This window comes from Bos javanicus, chromosome 28, assembly GCF_032452875.1.
Source record: "Bos javanicus breed banteng chromosome 28, ARS-OSU_banteng_1.0, whole genome shotgun sequence".
NCBI lineage: Eukaryota > Metazoa > Chordata > Mammalia > Artiodactyla > Bovidae > Bos > Bos javanicus.
The window spans coordinates 39,186,630-39,208,128 of NC_083895.1; the positions used below are offsets into that span (position 1 = coordinate 39,186,630).

Below are 21,499 nucleotides of genomic sequence, written 5' to 3' on the forward strand. Positions count from 1 at the left end.
CCTGGGATTCACCTGAGGCACCTGCATTTTCAACCTTGGAGACCACATTATAGACTTTTCTCACTGGGGAAAGGCATTCTTAGGCTCTGCTGGAATTATAGCCTGGGCGATGGGTTTTCATGAGTCATAAAAGCTCAGCTGGCTGCTGCCAGGGCTTCAGACTGTTCAGCCTTGGGTGGTGGAACATGGTGCACACATCTCAATAAAGAGTAGCTCCAAAATACAAATAGAAATAAAAATATTTGCTCCCAGTTATAGCACTTTGCAGAGAATAGGCTTCCTACCCTTTTAATTTTCATAAATTAAATGGACAAAATATTTTAAAAGGAGGTCCAAGTTGGCAGAATCCCATGATAAACATTTATAGTTTTAATAAGATCTAAACTATGGTAACAACCAAAAAGTTAGCAAAGCCTGAAATCAGTAAACTCAATTCTATCCAAAGTCACATCCTGAGCAATCGTAATACTCAGTGTTCTTAAGAGTGTTCTAATGCTCTGTGTGTTTTGTTCTTTTCAATAAGCTGAAGTCTTAGTACTATTGACTTTCATTGATTATATCATTTCCTTAAACCCTTTCACCCACACTATGAGGTAAATATTCTTAGCCTCTCATTTCAACTGAGACTTATGGAGATTAAGGGACTTTCCCAAGGCCATAACATCTTCAGTAAAACTCAGCTTTTTCAAAAATTTTTCTAAAGGTTTTCCAGAACACTACCATTTCTTAAGAATTCCAAATGCTATTATGAAGACACATGTGAGGTAATAGATGTTTAAATGAGGAACATTCCTTTTACTAGGCACTTTTCCATTTAATCACTTATATCTTACAGGTCCTAGGAACCTGTAGATAAAAAATAGAGTGATAGAAATGGTCAAAAATACTGCTTCTCCAGCTTTGATCCCATCTGCCTTTCTCCAATGCTAAACAGGTATTCCAGGGGTGTACTAGAGGACGTATCCATTGCACTCTATGATTAAATTCTATTCACTGCTATGGACTATGTGATTTTCCTTTCCTTTTATGCTCTGGTTTTCTATGGTCACTATGTGACTTAATAAGGATAGACAAAACTGTGGGAATAAATTTAATGGCTTAATAATATATGAGATTATTTATTTCTCTATAAAAATTCAGAGAGATTCCAGATAAAGCAGAGGGCAGGGAAAATAGGGACCCTTGCCACACAATTGTTCAGTGGTTCTGAATGATGGCAGCTCTGCCATCTTTAGCATCTGATTGTTAAGATCTCTCGAAAGATCATCAGCCCAACCAGTGAAAAGGAGAAGAAAATAGTGGCTGAGCACGTTTAGGGTGCTTTCCAGTGACCAGCCAGGGAATTATATGAACTATGACTCCTCACTTTGTATTGGCTAGACCTCAGTCACATGCCAAACCAAATTGCTAGGCAGTAACAGGAATATAGTTTGTCTTTTATCCAGCAAAGGAGGAAATGGATATTTTGTATCTGACTTTAGTTTTTATTTATTTTTATTGGAGTATAATTGATTTATAATGTGTTACATTCTGCTGAACAGCAAAGTGAATCAGTTATACACACACACACACAGGCACACACACAGACACATGTCCACTCTTTTTAAGATTCTACTCCTTATTCATTACAGAATGTCAAGTTCCCTTTGCTGCACAGTAGGTCCTTCTTAATTATCTATTTATATATAGTAGTATGCTTACGTCAGTCTTATATCCCAGTCTGTCCTCCCCCTGCCCTCCTGGTAACCATAAGATTGTTTGCTATGTCCGTAGCTCTATATCTGCTTTGTTAATAAGCTTACTTGTACCATTGCTTTATATTTCACATATAACCAATATCATATTGATATTTGTCTTTCCCTGTCTTACCTTACTCAGTATGAAAATCTCTAGATTCATTCATGTTGCTGCAAATGGCATTATTTCATTCTTTTTACAGTTGAATAATATCCTATTGTATATATTAATATGTATACCAGTCTTTATCCATTCCTCTGTTAATGGATATTTAGGTTACTCCCATGTCCTGGCTATTGTAAACAGTGCTGCAATGAACATTGAGGTACATGTGTCTTTTTGAATTATGGTTTTCTCTGGATATATGCCAAGGAGTGGGATTGCTGGATCATATGGTAACTCTATGTTTAGTTTTTTGAGGAACCTCTATACGGTTCTCCATAGTGGCTGTGCCAGGTTACAGCATTTTTGATGAACTGGTGTTCTCTCTGATGCTGTCAGTATCCAGTTGGAAGCAGTGGTACCAAAACCTAGCAAAGGCAGTCACTGATACTGCTCATTCCCACAGGACAGCATCCACCACCAACAGTGACCTGGGCAAAGCTGTGATGCCCAGTGCCAATGACAAGATGGTCTTCACACAGCTAGTCATTCAGTGACAATACACCTTCACCATATCCAACTGAAGAAAACAGATCTTTGAACTCACACTGCTGTTTTACTGAGCACCCCTGGCCTATGTACATATCTGAATGTATGGGGGGTGACGGTTGGCCTAAACAAAGAGGTTTAAGCATAGAAATGTACTCTATGCTGTATTCTAGCTCATCCTTTCCATCTAGTGCTAAGATCTATTGGGTTTGGCCCAGACTTAAACACTTGCTTAATATCTTCTAGCCATTTGAAGAGCTTGGGGCCAGTGGGACAGACTGATGCATACACAAAAAATTGCAAAGCTAAATTTCAATTTTCTATTCTTTTTTTTTTTTTTTAATTCCCTCACGTCTAGTTTTCTTGAATTCTACCAAGTCTGTCTCTTCTTAGTTGCACAGTCTAAGCTTGGATCCTACTGTTATGGTAAAGATCAAGCTGGTAACATAGAGTGGAAGAGTAGTAACTGAAGAACACCATGAGAAAAGCACCCTGCTGAAAGGTCGGTAAAAGTTTGTTTCCCAGGGAGACATGGGCCCGAAACCTTGCTAGTGATCTTATTGGATGGATCCCTGTTGGCTAAATATATGCCAACGAGGATTCGGTTGATTCTGACAAACTCATATTGTTTATAATCTGAGCTTCTAATATTAGATATGTCACATAGGATAGTAGAAATGTCACAGTCAGTATTTGCATTTAGTAACAACTCCCTTTATTTACAAAGAGAAACATTCTGTGGTGAAAATATTTATAGGGTCACAACTGGGCTCAAGTTAACATTAATCACACTTCCTGAGTTACCTTGAATGGATTAATTAACATTTCTAGGCTCAGTCTTCATGATTTAATATATGTAAAGCATTTAGCATACTAGTCCATTATGATCACTATTATTATTGACTCTCAGTGATTTGAAAAAATGGATGGATAGATAACTTCCAAGAGAACGTCTGTTTTTGTCTTCTTTCCCATATATCATTCAGTTCAGTTCAGTTCAGTTCAGTCTCTCAGTTGTTTCTGACAGTTTGCAACCCCATGAATTGCAGCACGCCAAGCCTCCCTGTCCATCACCAACTCCCGGAGTTCACTCAGACTCATATCCATCAAGTTGGTGATGCCATCTAGCCATCTCATCCTCTCTCGTCCCCTTCTCCTCCTGCCCCCAATCCCTCCCAGCATCAGAGTCTTTTCCAGTGAGTCAACTCTTTGCATGAGGTGGCCAAACTACTGGAGTTTCAGCCTTAGCATCAGTCCTTCCAATGAATAATCAGGACTGATCTCCTTTAGGATGGACTGGTTGGACCTCCTTACAGTCCAAGGAACTCTCAAGAGTCTTCTCCAACACCACAGTTCAAAAGCATCAATTCTTTGGCCCTCAGCTTTCTTCACAGTCCAACTCTCACATCCATACATGACCACTGGAATAACCATAGCCTTGACTAGACGGACCTTTGTTGGCAAAGTAATATCTGTGCTTTTTAATATGCTATCTAGCTTGGTCATAGTTTTCCTTCCAAGGAGTAAGCATCTTTTGATTTCATAGCTGCAATCAGCATCTGCATATATCATTAGAAGCCACTAAATAATATATATAATTACATATTTAGTATTTTCTAATTCATGTAATCATTTTATGAACAGGACTGTAATAGGACTATACACCTCTCTTAAGTTTCTACTGCTGATGGCTCAACCCTGAAAGTTATAAAATTTTTTCATTTCTAAGTCATTTAGATATTTGAATCATATTTTTTTAAGATTTTAGAAAATCCACTTTCTTACAACAGATTATTTTCATTCCAGAACTAGTTTTTGTTTTATGTCAGATTCAGTGCACCTTTGATTTATGCTCAGGTTGTTTTTTGAGGCTTTAAAGAATCACAGCTGGGTGGGAAAATGATTCTTGGCAAACTGATTTTCCAACTAAGAAACCCAAAGTGATGGATTGCTAGAATAATGGTCATAATATATGCTGAGAATTTGAAGGAGATACATGATTCCTTCAAGATGAATTTGAGTTTGTAAGAAGTAAGCCTGTGTTTTATTAACTTTCTGCATATAATAAAGATACTATAACACCATCTCTATATAAATTCATGGTAGCCAAGTATAACCAAATGAGTTTCCAAGGCAAGCCATTCAACTTCACAGTAATCCAAGTCTATGCCCCTACCATTAATGCTAAAGAAGCTGAAGTTGACTATATGAAGGCCTACAATACCTCCTAGAACTAACACCAAAAAAAAAAAAAAAGATACTCTTCATCCTAGGAGGAAGTGAAGAGATACATGGAATAACAAGCAAGTTTGGCCTTGAAATACAAAATGAAGCAGGGCAAAGGGTAACAGAGTTTTGTCAAGAGAACACACTGGTCATAGCAAAGGCCCTTTTCCAGCAGTGCAAGAGAAGACTACACATGTTCATCACCAGATGGACAATGCCAAAATCAGATCGATTATGTTTTTTTGCAGCTGAAGATGAAGAAGCCCTGTACAGTAAAGAAAAATAAGATTTGGAGCCGACAATGGCTCAGATCATGTACTTCTTATTGCAAAACTCAGATTTAAATTGATGAAGTTAGGGTAAACCATGAGGCCATTCAGTCAAATCCCTTATGATTATACAGTGGAGGTTATTAATATATTCAAGAGATTAGATCTGGTAGACAGAGTGCCTGAAGAACTATGGACAGATGTTTGTAACACTGTACAGGAAGCAGTGACCAAAACCATCTCAAAAGAAATGCAAGAAGACAAAGTGGTTTTCTAAGGAGGCTTTACAAATAACTGAGGAAAGAGAAGAAGCAGAAGGCAAGGGAGAAAGGGAAAGATGCACCCAACTGAATGCAGAGTTCCAGAGAATAGCAAGGAGAGATAAGAAGACCTCCTTAAATGAACAACTCAAAAAAAGAAAGAAAGAAAGAAAACAATAGAACAGGAAAGAGTAGAGATCTCTTCAAGATAATTGGAGATATCAAGGGAATATTTCATGCAAGGATGGGCATGATGAGGGACAAAAATTGTAAGGACCTAACAGAAGCAGAAGAAATTAAGAAGAGGTGGCAAGAATACACAGAAGAACTATACAAGAAAGGTCTTAATGACCCGGATAACCATGATGTTGTGCTCGGCCACTCACCTAGAGCCAGACAGCCTGGAGTGTGAGATCAAGTGAGCTTTAGAAAGCATCATTACAAACAAAGCTAGTGGAGGTGACAGAATTCCAGCTGAGCTATTTAAAATCCTAAAAGATGATGTTGTTAAAGTGCTGCACTCAATATGTCAATAAATTTGGAAAGGTCATTAGTGACCACAAGACTGGAAAAGATCAGTTTTCATTCCAATCCTAAAGAAGAACAGTGGCAAAGAATGTCCAGACTACCATACAGTTCTCCTTAGTTCACATGCTGGTGAAGTTACATTAAAAATCCTTCAAGCTAGGCTTCAACAGGCCATGGACTGAAAAATTCCAGATGTACAAGCTTAGTTTAAAAGAGGCAGAGGAAATCAGTGATCAAAGTTTCAACATTCACTGGATCATAGAGAAAGCAAGGGAGTTCCAGAAAAACACCTACTTTTGCTTTATTGACTATGCTAAAGCTTTTGACTGTGTGGGTCACAAAATGCTGTGGAAAATTCTGAAAGAAATAAGTGTACAAGACCACCTTACCTGTCTCTGAAGAAATTGTATGCAGGTAAAGAAGCAACAATTAGACCTGGACGTGGAATAATGGCCTGGTTCAAAATTGGGAAAGGAATACATCAAGGCTGTATATTATTACCCTGCTTACTTAATTTCTATGCAGAGCACATCATGTGAAATGCCAGGCTGGATGAATAACAAGCTGGAATCAAATTTGTTGGGAGAAATATCAACAACCTCAGATATGCAAATGATACCACTCTAATAGCAGAAAGTGAAGAGGAACTAAAGAGCCTCTTGATGTAGGTGAAAGAGGAGAATGAAAAAGCTGGTTTGAAAGTAAACATTAAAAAAAAAAAAAAAAAGATCATGACATATGGTCCCATCACTTCATGGCAAATAAAAGAGGGAAAAGTGGAAACAGTGATAGCTTTTATTTTCTTGGGTTCCAAAATCACTGCAGATGGTAACTGCAGGCATGAAATTAAAAGACATTTACTCCTTGGAAGGAAAATTATGACAAACCTAGACAGCATATTAAAAAGTAGAAACATCACTTTGCTGACAAAGATCTGTAGAGTAAAGCTTTCAATTCTTCAGAGTCTCTTTGGTTGCAAAGAGATCAAACCAGTCACTCCAAAAGGAAATCAACCCTGAATATTCATTGGAAGGACTGATGCTGAAGCTGAAGCTCCAGTACTTTGGCCACCTGATGCAAGGAGCCAACTCACTGGAAAAGACCCTGATGCTGGGAAAGATTGAAGTCAGGAGGAGAAGGCGATGACCAAGTATAAGATGATTGGATAGCATCACTTACTTATTGGACATGAGTTTGAGCAAACTCTAGGAGATAGTGAAGGACAGGGAAGCCTGACATGCTGCATTTCATGGAGTCACAAAGAGTTGGACATGACTTAGTGACTGAATAACAACAAAATATCTAAGAAATATTATAGTAGTAAGGCCTTTGTGTTCCTCAGTATTGTTCCCATAACATATCTTATAATTATTGAAGTACAAAAAAATGTCTCAAATTTAGTTTTAAAATTTTATGATGTTTTGTTAGCTGTATCTGGGCTTCCCAGGTGACTTGGTGGTAAAAAGTCCATCTGCCAGTACAGGAGATGTGGATTCAATCCCTGGGTCAACAAGATTCCCTGTAGGAGGAAATGGCAACCTGCTCCAGTGTTCTTGTCTGAAAATTCCAGGGACAGAGGAGCATCACAGGCTACAGTCCATAGGCTGGCCAAGAGTCAAACATGACTGAGCACACACCCGTATCCATACTAGGCATATCTAGTTCTAGTATTCAAATATTTCTATTGTCAGTGGTTATTTTTTATATTTCCCATGTATGGGTCATGACTTACAACTCTAAAAAAGAGCATACCAACTATTATGTTAATCTCTTCAAATTAATTAGGGTAACTTCCACATCTTTCTGAGCTGTGTACACATATGTATATATACATGAGATACATATATATATATATATATATATACATATATACATCCTATTTAATCCCATTTTATATATAGAACAAAGGTTATATTGTGAATTATATTGTATGTGATTTGGTGAAGCTAGACAGCAAATCCAGGATATCTACCTTTGGAAACTGAGCTCTGGATCTTGATGTCCCACCTCTACTGGCAGCTATGATGTGCACCGATTATGTACATTTTGTATGATATCTCTTTCAATAAGAGTGGTAAAACAGTTTCAAGTTAAAATTATATAAATGCAACATTTAGAAGAAGCTCTGGTGCATTAAAGAGTAGCTCAGTCTTCTTAGAGCATGGTGGAAAGAGTGATCTTCAGAAAAATGGGTATATAATTGAAGTCATCTTCATCATCAACAACATCATGTGTTCCATAAATGTTCAAAATATTTTCAAGGTATAGAAATAATATAAATAATAGCAATTTGATTCATGTGGTTGTCTGCCTCAGTCTTGTGTTTAGTGATAAAGAAAATGATTCTCGTCCAGAAATGCCGGAGCCTTTACCCTTGAGGTGATAATAAAGCACTTACTAAATTGGAGTGTGGTGCATATGAGCAAGTCTTTAAGGAGACTTGAACTTAATCCTAAAATTTTGATAATGCACAAGATCTAATCTTCTTACGCTGAGGGCAGGGCCCAGTTCCTCTGGGTTAGCAAGATTTCCCAGGTTGAAAAGGGTCTTCTCTCTATAGAGAAGAGCTGTAAGGCAAAGTGTTAATCAAGGAGCTTTGGAATGCAGGTGAATAGAGAGCAAATTCAGCAACAAAGTCATTATAATAGAAGGCTGAAAAGAATGAACCTGAAATCAACCAGACCAGAAAAACAGGCTAGTCTATAATAGATATGCATAATAAAATCAGAATAGGTCAGGAAAAAGAAATGCAAAAAGGCAAAATGGTTGTCTGAGGAGGCCTTAGGAATAGCTGAGAAAAGAAGAGAAGCATGAAAGGCAAAGGAGAAAAGGAAAGATATATCCATTTGAATGCAGAGTTTCAAAGAATAGCAATGAGATAAGAAAACCTTTCTCAATGATCAGTGCAAAGAAACAGGGGAAAACAATAGAATGGGAAAGACTAGAGATCTCTTCAAGAAAATTAGAGATACCAAGGGAATATTTCCTGCAAATTTGGGCACAATAAAGTACAGGAATGGTGTGGACCTAACAGAAGCAGAAGCTATTAAGAAGAGGTGCAAGAATACACAGAACTGTACAAAAAAGATCTTCAGGACCAAGATAATCACGATGGTGTGATCACTCACCTAGAACCAGACATCCTGAAATGCAAAGTCAAGTGGGCCTTAGGAAGTATCACTACAAACAAAATTAGTGGAAGTGATGGAATTCCAGTTCATCTATTTCAAACCCTAAAAGATGATGCTGTGAAAGTACTGCACTCAATATGTCAGCAAATTTGGAAAACTCAGCAGTGGCCATAGGACTGGAAAAGGTCAGTCTTCATTCCAATCCCAAAGAAAGGCAATGCCAAAGAATGCTCAAACTACCACACAATTATACTCACCTCACATATTAGTAAAGTAATGCTCAAAATTCGCCAAGCCAGGCTTTAGCAAGACATGAACTGTGAACTTCCAAATGGTCAAGCTGGTTTTAGAAAAGGCAGAAGAACCAGAGATCAAATTGCCAACATCCGCTGGATCATGGAAAACGCAAGAGAGTTCCAGAAAAACATCTATTTCTGCTTTATTGACTATGCCAAATCCTTTGACTGTGTGGATCACAACAAACTGTGGAAAATTCTTAGAGATGGGAATGCCAGACCACCTGACCTGCCTCCTGAGAAATCTGTATGCAGGTCAAGAAGCAACGGTTAGTGTTGTAGCCATGCGTTCCGGGAAACAAACTCACTCAGAAGGCAATGCAGATAGTGGAGTGCAGTTTATTACACCGGCAGGCCCAAGGCAGAGTCTCCTCTTGGCCAAGGACCCTAACCAGTTTTTGTGAAAACCTTATATACCTTAAGTGTACTTGCTTAAACCCACCTCCCCAAATTCCTTGAAACTAGGCTGGACAAGGTAAAAGAGAGATACGATCAAAGTTAACCCATGATTCATGTGTCACAAGACTAGATAAACAGTGAACATTTATCAATAGGACTGTGGTCATATCTTGATAAACATAATGGAATTTACAACTTTGTTCTGTTACAGAGATAATTAGCATATTCTTTTAGGCAACGGAGAGTCCAAGTACAAGTCCTGAGACTCTTTTATCTGGGGGGTCTGGTTTCCCATTGGTATGCCATTTCTATAGACACCGGGCACAAAGTTCAGAGTCCATTGGGAGGGCGACCATGCATGTCCCTAATGTTCACAGACTGGCTTAAGATGGAGTCCAGCTCTGTCTGTTTCCTCCTTCGTTAGAACTGGACATGGAACAACACACTGGTTCCAAATCAGGAAAGGAGTATGCCAAGGCTGCATGTTGTCCCCCTGCTTATTTAACTTATATGCAAAGTATATCATGAGAAATGCTGGGCTGGATGAAGCACAAGCTGGAAACAAGATTGCTGGGAGAAATATCAATAACTTCAGATATGCAGATGACACCACATTCATGGCAGAAAGCGAAGAACTAAAGAGCCTCTTGATGAAAGTGAAAGAGGAGACTGAAAAAGTTGGCTTAAAATTCAACATTCAGAAGACTAAGATCATGGCATCTGGTCCCATTTCTTCATGGCTAATAGATGGGGAAAAATGGAAACAATGAGAGACTTTATTTTGGGGGACTCCAAAGTCATTGAAGATTGTGACTGCAGCCATGAAATTAAAAGGCATTTGCTCCTTGGAATAAAAGTTATGACCAATGTAGACAGCATATTAAAAACAGAGACATTACTTTGCCAGCAAAGTAGTCAAGTTTGTGTAGTCAAACTTTGGTTTCTCCAGTAGTCATTTATGGATGTGAGGGCTAGACTACAATGAAAGCTGAGTGCCAAAAAAATCAATGCTTTTGAACTGTGGTGTTGGAGAAGACTTGAGAGTCCCTTGGACTGCAAGGAGATCTAATCAGTCCATCCTAAAGGAAATCAGTCCTGAATATTCATTGGAAGGACTGGTTCTGAAGCTGAAACTCCAATACTTTGGCCACCTGATGCAAAGAACTGATTCATTGAAAAGACCCTGATTCTGGGAAAGATTGAAGGCAGGAGAAGAAGGGGACAACAGAGGATGAGATTGTTGGATGGCGTCACCGACTCAATGGATATGAGTTTGAGTCAGCTCCAGGAGTTGGTGATGGACAGTGTGGTCTGGTGTGCTGCAGTCCATGGGGTCGCAAAGAATTGGACATGACTGAGTGACTGAACTGAACTGAGGTCAGGATTATCCTTGTTAAATAACTACGCATCCTTTTATCAAGATTATGTTCTCTCACCAGGTCAACTCAGTTTAGTTCAACTAGAGGGTATTAAAGAGGCAAGCCCACTTCATTCAGGTAGGATTTATCCTACCTGAATATCAGGTAGATAGTAAAGGAGAAAATGGTTGAAATTTTGGACAATAATATTAACAAGGGTCAAGACTGGGAGGTGGAGTTTCTAGAGGACTTTCACCCGATTTTCAAAGCACTGTAAAGATCAGGCATAGGACAGTCATTTATTATATGCCCAACAGTGGTTATCATCACATTTTGTGTTTGCATCATGTACATGTCAGAAATCTTATTAAAGGTAATTTGTGGAATGTAGCCTACAAGGCTCCTCTGTCCATGGGTTCTCCAGACAAGAATACTGGATTGGGTAGCCATTCCCTTCTCCAGAGAATCTTCCTATACTGAGCCCAAGTCTCCTGCTTTGCAGGCAGGTTCTTCACTGTCTGAGTCCCCAGGGAAGCCCCTGACATATACGTAAACATGTTCTACAGTAGTTAAAAAACCTTTTGTTCTATGGCTTAGAAGAGAGAACACTCTTCAAAATACATGATTTGCTGTATTTTATGGTGAGCAGAATACTTGTTCACTTTTGAAAATACCTTCATTTGAGCAGAACATTGGCTGCATTATTTTATCCCAGTTCATTAGTGGTTCCCAAAGAAGTGTTCCTAATTGCTTGTCCAAGAACTGTTGAAGCAAATATTTTCTGCCTTGTGTCTGCTGGTCACTTCCACTCTTCCTGTAGAAGAAGAACTAAAGATTTCCTAGATCTCTTTCCCTCCCAGTGTCCCGAACCCTGTGATCTAAACTCATTGAGAGCCATACATACAAAGTACAGACAGATCCTATATGAGAAACATTTAAAATAATTTTTTCCAAATATTTCAGATATTCTTTTCTTGTACAAGTCTTTCCTATGTCTAGCTAGATTGCTGGATCCTAGTTACACAGTTTTCCTCAGTTCCTGGAGCTATGAAAAATACATTCTATCTACCTGTGGCCCTGAGAACTTCTTGGATCCATCTTTGTTCTTACTTTCTGGTTTCATCTGCTTTGCCTTTGGGCCCTACAATGGTCAGATGTCTTCCATAACAAAATAATAATTCTATGTAAGAGACACTCAGTTTCCTTTTCATGACTCCAGAGTTTATTGAGTAGCTGCTCTAGGGAAAGAAAGAGAAAAATGCTTTCATTTGTGGGTTATTAATTGATTTTAATACTATCTTACCATAAATACTTTAATAATACTTATTTTCTTTTGTAGAAGGAACTTATTAAATACTTAACAAATTAACAAATGAATGAATGAGCGAATGAACGGTATTCAGGTTATCCTTATGTTTAAATACCTGTGATTTCTTTGGGTTCCTACACTTGATTAAAATGAGCATGCTTGCCTGCAAAATGAATCTTCTGCTACCTCCTAGAGAATCCTGTACAATTGGTAAGAGGCTAAGACCCTATTATCACAGGGTCAGGAGCCACATAACCTAAATACTACTGTTCTCCATTTAGTGCTTCAAATTGAGGAAGTTAGACCAGAGTAGAACTGAAATGGAAGACTAAAGGGCCAGGTGTTTTGGGGGAGATTCGTGATTGGCAGTTGCATCATGGTAGGTATTACTGAGCAAAAAAGATCAAGATTTGGTGAGGCAGGGAAGAGATGTCTGTCTGATGTCTGCTCCTTTAAGTGGGAGGGGAAGGTTTGACTGCTTCATGACGACTGGGCTCATTTTAGTCAGGAGAAGTCAGTTGGATGAAAAATTCAAGCCCTGGGGTAACGCACTCAGGTAGTCCCTGGAGAGTATGTGAATTGGACAACTTGTTTAACTACAGTCCACACAGAACAAAAGGAAAGAATTTAGGAGTTTGATTTTAATCTATTAAAGGTGTCCAGCCCACATATCTTCCTTTCTGCCTCTCCTCATAAACACATACCCTCCTCGGGGGATGTAAGATAGATAATCAGATAACAGAGGTCAGTTTATTGCAAATCTGACTGTGTCTTCAAGAAATAATGGCAGTAGTCCAGAGGAAGAGACTGCGAAAGTCAAAATACAAATATAGTCAATGATTTCAAATTCCTTTCTTTCCCTCCCGTTTGCTCCCTTCCATTATGTTTCTGACTCCCGAGGAAGGCTTTGTGGTGCCTTAACTAGCTATTGAATTTATTGTATACACTTCCTGGCATTCTTCTCTCCCATGGCTCTTTCTGACATCAGAACAGTATCATCTTTCAGCACTTTTGGCTTTGTTTCTGAGTGTGATGTTCTTCCTTTCCCCCTCCTTACCCTATAGGTCTTAACAAAATAATTCCCAGCATTCAGTTTAGAGTCTTAATTTAAAGTGATTGCCCCCAAATCTTAAGCAACCCTAAAGAAACAACGAGACCTATGAAAGTGTGTTCTCTTCTGTGTATATGTTTGTGTGTGTGATGAATGGTAAGGGAAATCTAGAAATAGGTTAAGTAGGAGGGATTTGGCAATATGCATAAGACTACTGTGAGAAGATAAATTGAAGCCCATAATAGATTTCTAACAATTTCCAAGTCATGTATTAGAATAAATGCAGACTTACCGAGGAAATAATGGAGAACTTTCCTGTGACTCTTAAAATGTTTTATGTATTTCTTTCACTAAATGAGAAAGTAGATTAGCTTTTTGGGCTTCCTTGTGGTTCAGAAGGCAAAGAATCTGCCTGCAATGTGGGAGGTAAGTGTTTGATCCCTGGGTTGGGAAGATCACCTGGAGAAGGGAATGGCAACCCACTCCAGTATTCTTGCCAGGAGAATTCCATGGACAGAGGACCCAGGTGAACTACAGTCTATGGGGTTGTGAAGAGTCATACATTACTGAGCAACTTAGAGAGAGATTAGCTTTTTAAACTTTTTTTGTGGAGAGGGTAGGATTATGAAGAAGTTTGTATATATGTGAAAAGTTGTGCTGTGGAATAAGTGATTGAGTGTCTTTTCTACTCAAGACCATGGAGAGGGGCTGCAACAGAACCACTCTGTGTGAATGTTCTTACTTGATATTTGTCCTCTGTGTTTAGGGGCCATGGGGAAATTTGTCTGACTTACCCTTGAGAAGGCTGAACATACCCCGACCCCAGTATACAGGGCTGATTGCAAATGGAAAAGTCACTGTATGTAATCAATTCTGATGATAGACTGAAGGTTAAAATCTCATGCCAGAAGTAAATCTTGGCATAGGTTTTATCAGCCTGGGATTATTTTTAAGAAATTATATTTATGAAAGAGATTGTGTTAGGCTAATGAAATTCCAGAAGTAAAATGCTAAGACATGAATACCAGAGGAAGAGATTTTGGGACACCCAGGAGAAGCAGCTGAAGATGAGGAAATGTCCATGTCATGGAAGAATGGTCAGAAAGGAGTCAGCCAGAATACCTCCAAAGACTTAGGAAAGTTCCTACAGAAGAAATGAGACAGTTTTGAAACTTCTTGGCAGTAACTGCCAAACACATGATTCTCTACTATCTGCAACTTACCCAGCCACTCTTCTTGCCTTTTAAACTCTCGTCGGAGAAGGCAATGGCACCCCACTCCAGGACTCTTGTCTGGAAAATCCCATGGATGGAGGAGCCTGGTAGGCTGCAGTCCATGAGGTCGCTAAGAGTCGGACACGAATGAGCGACTTCATTTTCACTTTTCACTTTCATGCATTGGAGAAGGAAATGGCAACCCACTCCAGTGTTCTTGCCTGGAGAATCCTAGGGATAGAGGAGCCTGGTAGGAGGCCATCTATGGGGTCACACAGAGTTGGACACGACTGAAGTGACTTAGCAGCAGCAGCAGCAGCAGTGTCAGAATGATAAAAGCAGTCGCCATGTGAGGGGGATGCTGAGCAAGAGTAAATGATGGCAGAGTAAAGGATAGGTTGAATTTATGAGCAAGGTATTTCATGGATTCAGTACAGCTTCATTATTGATTAGATATGAGTGATATAAGAGGAAAAGGGTAGGGGCCACACACAGATGTCTGTCTGGGTCCACTGGGTAGATGTTGTTTCTGTCCAAGTCACTAAGAGAATAGTTTTGGTGGGGATGATAATGCATTCCATGTGAATCATGGTAATTTTGATCTGTTCCTAGAGTTTGTGGTGGACAGGGAAGCCTGGCGTGCTATAGTCCATGGGGTCACACAGAGTCGGATATGACTGAATGAACTGACTGACTGACTGAAGTTTGATCTATTGGAAGGAGATATCCAACAGGATAGAAAATCTGCCCTACTGATACCGTTTTAAGAATCAATGATAGGTACTTCCCTGGCAGTCCAGTAGTTCAGACTCCACTCTTAAACACTGCAGGAGGCACAGATTTGATTCCTGGTTGGGGCACTAAGATCCTGCATGCCATGCAGCATGGCCAAAAACAAAGAGTCAATGATAATTGAAAACTATTCCAATGAATTAAGTCATCTGGAGAGACAATCAACAGTGAACAAAGAAAAGACTCTGCCTGAACCTTGTGGAAAGCCTCTGTTTAAGGTGTGGGCAAAAGAATAGAATAGAATACCTATTTATTTACATTATCACAAGTTTTATATATATATATATCTATATATATATATATCTATATATCTATCTCAGATAAAGTTTTGGGCTCCTAGGCAAATTATAGGTGGCGGGTTTCTTCATAAAATATATCTTTAATAAACTGTATGTACTTTGCTACTAAAATGTTCTTCTTTTGCTTTTTATCTCATCATGTGCTCTTCAAAACTACTTGCTTTAATCTATGACAGTGACCTTACGATGCACTTTATAATGGACGTACCTTGATGATAAGGTGTGATTTGTAGTCTCTCTAGGCTTGCACATGAATCTCCCAAGAGCCATGCTGTGTTAACACAGTGGTCTGAATCATTAAGATTGAAAATTATTTAAATTCTTCATTGTTATGGACAGGCCTGAGCAACTTGACAGTATATATTCTTTGAAATTTTACTCACAACTAAAGATCTTGTTTTGAAAGCTGTCCTTGGACCAAGATAACTAGCAGACATCTCAGTTACTTCCCGTTCAGGTATATAAATCTATACACTTCTCTTGGGATAATATGCATGTAAATATCTACAGGTGAGCAATCAAATTAGGTTTAATAGAAGGCAGTCACATGGAATTATGCCTGACTCTCTTCTTCCCAGAGGACAGTTCACAGCAAAGGAAAACATATAATCTATGAATGAGAAAGGACAAAAGCTTCCTCTAAATCTTTAGATTCTCTAAATAACTCTTAGCTCTTGTGCACAAGACATTCAGGAAGTTGGTAGGGAAGAGAATGCCTGCCCTAGAAGCAGAGAAGTTATAGACAATGAAGTATGAAGAGAACCAGACAAATGCAGTGTCACAGAAGCCAAGAGAAGATGGTTTTACCTCGTTCAGTAGATGAATAGACATTAGACTGATGGCTGATTGGAGTGGTCATCTGTATCAAGTGCTGCAAAGAAAAAAATTTTAAAAAGAGAATGGGTCAATGACCATTTGTTTTGGCAAAATATTGTCTTTGGTAGTTTTAATAAGAACTATTTGACTGTGTGGATCACAATAAACTATGGAAAATTCTGAAAGAGATGGGAATACCAGACCACCTGATCTGCCTCTTGAGAAATTTGTATGCAGGTCCGGAAGCAACAGTTAGAATTGGACATGGAACAACAGACTGGTTCCAAATAGGAAAAGGAATTCATCAAGGCTGTATATTGTCACCCTGCTTATTTAACTTGTATGCAGAGTACATCAAGAGAAACACTGGACTGGAAAAAACACAAGCTGGAATCAAGATTGCCGGAAGAAATATCAATAACCTCAGATATGCAGATGACACCACCCTTATGGCAGAAAGTGAAGAGGAACTCAAAAGCCTCTTGATGAAAGTGAAAGTGGAGAGTGAAAAAGTTGGCTTAAAGCTCAACATTCAGAAAACAAAGATCATGGCATCCGGTACCATCACTTCATGGGAAATAGATGGGTAAACAGTGGAAACAGTGTCAGACTTTATTTTTCTGGGCTCCAAAATCACTGCAGATGGTGACTGCAGCCATGAAATTAAAAGACGTTTACTCCTTGGAAGGAAAGTTATGACCAACCTAGACAGCATATTCAAAAGCAGAGACATTACTTGGCCAACAAAGGTCCATCTAGTCAAGGCTATGGTTTTTCCTGTGGTCATATATGGATGTGAGAGTTGGACTGTGAAGAAGGCTGAGTGCCAAAGAATTGATGCTTTTGAACTGTGGTGTTGGAGAAGACTCTTGCAAGTCCCTTGGACTGCAAGGAGATCCAACCAGTCCATTCTGAAGGAGATCAGCCCTGGGATTTCTTTGGAAGGAATGATGCTAAAGCTGAAACTCCAGTACTTTGGCCACCTCATGTGAAGAGTTGACTCATTGGAAAAGACTCTGATGCTGGGAGGGATTGGAGGCAAGAGGAGAAGGGGACGACAGAGGATGAGATGGCTGGATGGCATCACTGACTCGATGGATGTGAATCTCAGTGAACTCTGGGAGTTGGTGCTGCACAGGGAGGCCTGGCATGCTGCGATTCATGGGGTCACAAAGAGTCGGACACAACTGAGTGACTGATCTGATTATACTGAAGTTGTGAGTATGAAAGTCCAATTGGAAATGGTAAGAAGAAGGCCAAAAGGCAGTAAGCACAGGAGGGTATTAGTTGAGTAATTTTTCTGAAGATAATTGACAGATAAGGTAGAGGCTGGAGGAGATAAGGCTACATTTACATCCATGAAAATATGAAAGAACAAAGGTAATGTTTGGCCTCCAGAAGGAGCACACATATTCTTTCATTTTAACATGATGAAAAGTAAAGTCAGTAGGAGGAGAGGCATGTACGCTGCTAGAACTGGTGGTGGAAAGATGAGGTCATTCTTGCCTGACACTTAGAGTTGGTTTCGACAAGGTCATCAACAGGAGGGAGACCTGAAACAGCTGGAGTTTTAAAGAGAGAGTGAGAATGATGCAATTGTCATCTCTGAGAGTATTATGGTACAAGCCAAGTATAAAGTATAATACATTAACCACAAAGACAGTAGACATATATTTGCAGAAACGTGAGTAGAAAGAACTAAGAAAGCCAAACAAGATATGAAAGGAAAAGCAGTGATATAAAGGATGATACTGTTGATTTCTTCTTAAATATAGAAATAAAACTAAATGTTTTTAAGAATCATAGTCATAGAAGCAAAGATAAACCATGATGATGTTGGGACTTTCCTGCTGGTCTGGAGATTAAGAATCTATACTTCCACTACAGGGCAAGTGAAAATTTTAGTTGCTCAGTTGTGTCTGAATCTGTGACCCCATGGACTGTAGCTGGCCATGTTCCTCTGTCCATGGAATTATCCAGGCAAGATCATTGGAGTGAGTTTCCATTTCCTACTCCTACTCCACTACAGGGGGCATTTAATTCCTGGTTGGGGGACTAGAATTTCACATGCCACATGGTACAGCCAAAAAAAAAACCAAAACACCAACTTAAAAGATCATCAACAACATTTAATTAATAATAAAACTAGCAAAAGTCAGGATATTATGATGGGGGGAGGATAAAGTATAAGCACACTGATTTTTTTTTACCTTTAATATTGAAGGATTGCATATTAAGTGAGAGAGAAAAATGTTATCCCCTATAAGTATAAAGTTCAGTTCAGTTCAGTCACTCAGTCGTGTCCGACTCTTTGCGACCCCATGAATCACAGCACGCCAGGCCTCCCTGTGCAGCACCAACTCCCAGAGTTCACCCAAACTCAAGTCCATCGAGTCAGTGATGCCATCCAGCCATCTCATCCTCTGTCGTCCCCTTCTCCTCCTGCCCCCAATCCCTCCCAGCATCAGAGTCTTTTCCAATGAGTCAACTCTTTGCATGAGGTGGCCAAAGTATTGGAGTTTCAGCTTTAGCATCAGTCCTTCCAAAGAACACCCAGGACTGATATCCTTTAGGATGGACTGGTTGGACCTCCTTGCAGTCCAAGGGACTCTCAAGAGTCTTCTCCAACAGCACAGATCAAAAGCATCAATTCTTCGGCCCTCAGCTTTCTTCACAGTCCAACTCTCACATCCATACATGACCACTGGAAAAACCATAGTCTTGACTAGACAGACCTTTGTTGGCAAAGTATAAAGTTAACTCCTAGAAAATTTATAACAAGACAAAATAAACCAAAATAGGATTTGGTGTTACACTTAAAATATGTGTATTTTACTGAATGTTAAGTTTTACATGGAAAACATACCCACAGGATTGAATTGTAGGTAATTATATGAACTTTGAGTAAGAGTAAAGTATACTGTTTACAGTTTACTTTGAAATTCTTTAAAAATTAAATAAAATGATAAAATAAGGGATATTTGTATGTATGAATTATAGAGTCCAGGTGATGTATAGGTATTCAATGTTATTAGTTCTATATTTAGATTTTTCACAAGAAAAATCTGGGCCAGAAATCAGATGAGGACAGGTAGGAAAGAGGAAAAGATGAGGAAAATTGAAAATGTAGCAATTCCCTTATCTTTTAGGATGGAAAGTTTATGGATCTGTGTAAATACATTGACTCAATAAATTGTGGTTTGGGGTTATAATTTAGTTATACAGTTAATAAATATAAAATAATAGGACAGATTCAGTTCAGTTCACTCAGTCATGTCTGGCTTTTTGTGACCCCATGAACTGCAGCATGCCAGACTTCCCTGTCCATCATCAGCTCCTGGAGCTTGCTCAAATTCATGTTAATCGAGTCAGTGATGCCATCCACCCATCTCATCCTTGGTTGTCGCCTTCTCCTCCTGCCCTCAATCTTTCCCAGCATCAAGTTCTTTTCCAGTGAGTCATTTCTTCATATCAAATGGCCAAAGTATTGGAGTTTTCAAATTTTAGGGGGAAAAATACTCAAACCTTTTGAAGTGTTAGAATTTACTATGCAATTATATGTTGTATAATGTTTTCATATTCCCTACATTCTTATATTTCTGTTGACTCATGGTGGAATTGGGAAGGTGAATCCAAGCTGATATTTCATCCAAAGGTATGTTCTTTTGTTTCCCTGACCATGTGAATCCTGTGAGAAGTCCCATGTCAAATAGTAAATAGAAAGAAAGAAAGATACTGCTAAGTCGTGTCTGACTCTTGTGATCCCATGAACTGTAGCCTGCCAGGTTCCTATGTCCATGGTATTCTCCAGGCAAGAATACTGGAGTGGGTTGCCATTTCCTTCTCCAGGGGAACTTCCCTACCCAGGAATTGAACCCAGGTCTCCTGCATTGCAGCCAGATGATTTACTGACTGAGCTATGCAGGAAGCTGTAAATAGATAGTTGCTCTATGGGTTCCCCTATTAATGGTTCAGTTGTCCAGGCACTTGATAGAAACTGGTGCTGTGGATGTCATATGGGAATTTTACTTCTTCCTCTCCTCTCCCCTGCATTAAAACAAAAACTTTGGGAACTTTGGGGGTACAATCAAGCCTAGTTTCTGATTCCTTAAAGCATCTGCTGTCTATACCCGCCATGGTGGTGTCTTATCATTTCCGGGTATGTTGTCCCAGCGTTGGATTAAGCCCTGCTACGGCAGGGAGGAGGCCCTTTGTCTCACAGTGTCCACTTGGTATAGGTGCCTATCCTCATAGACCTCCTTCAGCAACTGCTTCAAAAACCTAATCTACTGGTTCAGAGAGAGAATCTCCATCAGCTCTTTCAATAACCCAGTGTTCTATACAAGTTAGGAGATGCAAAATCTATCAATACATTTTTTTAAAAAAAGAACAAAAAAACCCTTTTTATTCTATATTCAGTTCAGTTCAGTTGCTCAGTCATGTCCGACTCTGTGAACCCATGAATCGCAGCACTCCAGGCCTCCCTGTCCATCACCAACTCCCAGAGTTCAATCAAACTCATGTCCATCGAGTCAGTGATGCCATCCAGCCAACTCATCCTCTGCCGTCCCCTTCTCCTCTTGCCTCCAATCAGAGTCTTTTCCAATGAGTCAACTCTTCGAATGAGGTGGCCAAAGTATTGGAGTTTCAGCTTCAGTATCAGTCCTTCCAGTGAACACCCAGGACTGATCTCCTTGCAGTCCAAGGGACTCTCAAGAGTCTTCTCCAACACCACAGTTCAAAAGCATCAATTCTTTGGCTCTCATCTTTCTTCACAATCCATCCATCTCTCACATCCATACATGAGCACTGGAAAAACCATAGCCTTGACTAGATGGACCTTTGGAGTATAGCCAATTAACCATGTTGTGATAGTTTCGGGTGAATAGCAAAAGGATTCAGCTATACATAGAAATGTATCCATTCTTCCCCAAATTCCCTTAGTGTAGTGCTTTGTGAAAAAGAAAAATGCAGTGGGCAGGTATCTTCTGATGAACACCATCTTCGTGTTTGCATCATTGAATTGATTGCAAGCCATCTAGTATAAGTTACTTTATGTTGTTGGCATGTGGATCATGTGTCCCTCATTCCCAGCACAGATAAATAAGTTACTATCCTGTTTCTGGGGCATCCCTGATAGCTCAGTTGGTAAAGAATCCGCCT

General features: G+C 39.4%; 1 protein-coding gene and 1 long non-coding RNA gene across 7 annotated transcripts in view; both read left to right on the forward strand.

Annotated features, from left to right (window-relative positions):
- NRG3 (neuregulin 3) overlaps nt 1–21,499 on the forward strand; it is a 1,226,542-nt gene that overhangs the window by 766,615 nt on the left and 438,428 nt on the right. The window lies entirely within an intron of this gene.
- On the forward strand, nt 780–19,991 carry LOC133240530 (uncharacterized). The gene is made up of 3 exons (XR_009734251.1): nt 780–934; nt 2,782–2,890; nt 19,963–19,991. It is a non-coding gene; the product is annotated as an uncharacterized LOC133240530 (long non-coding RNA).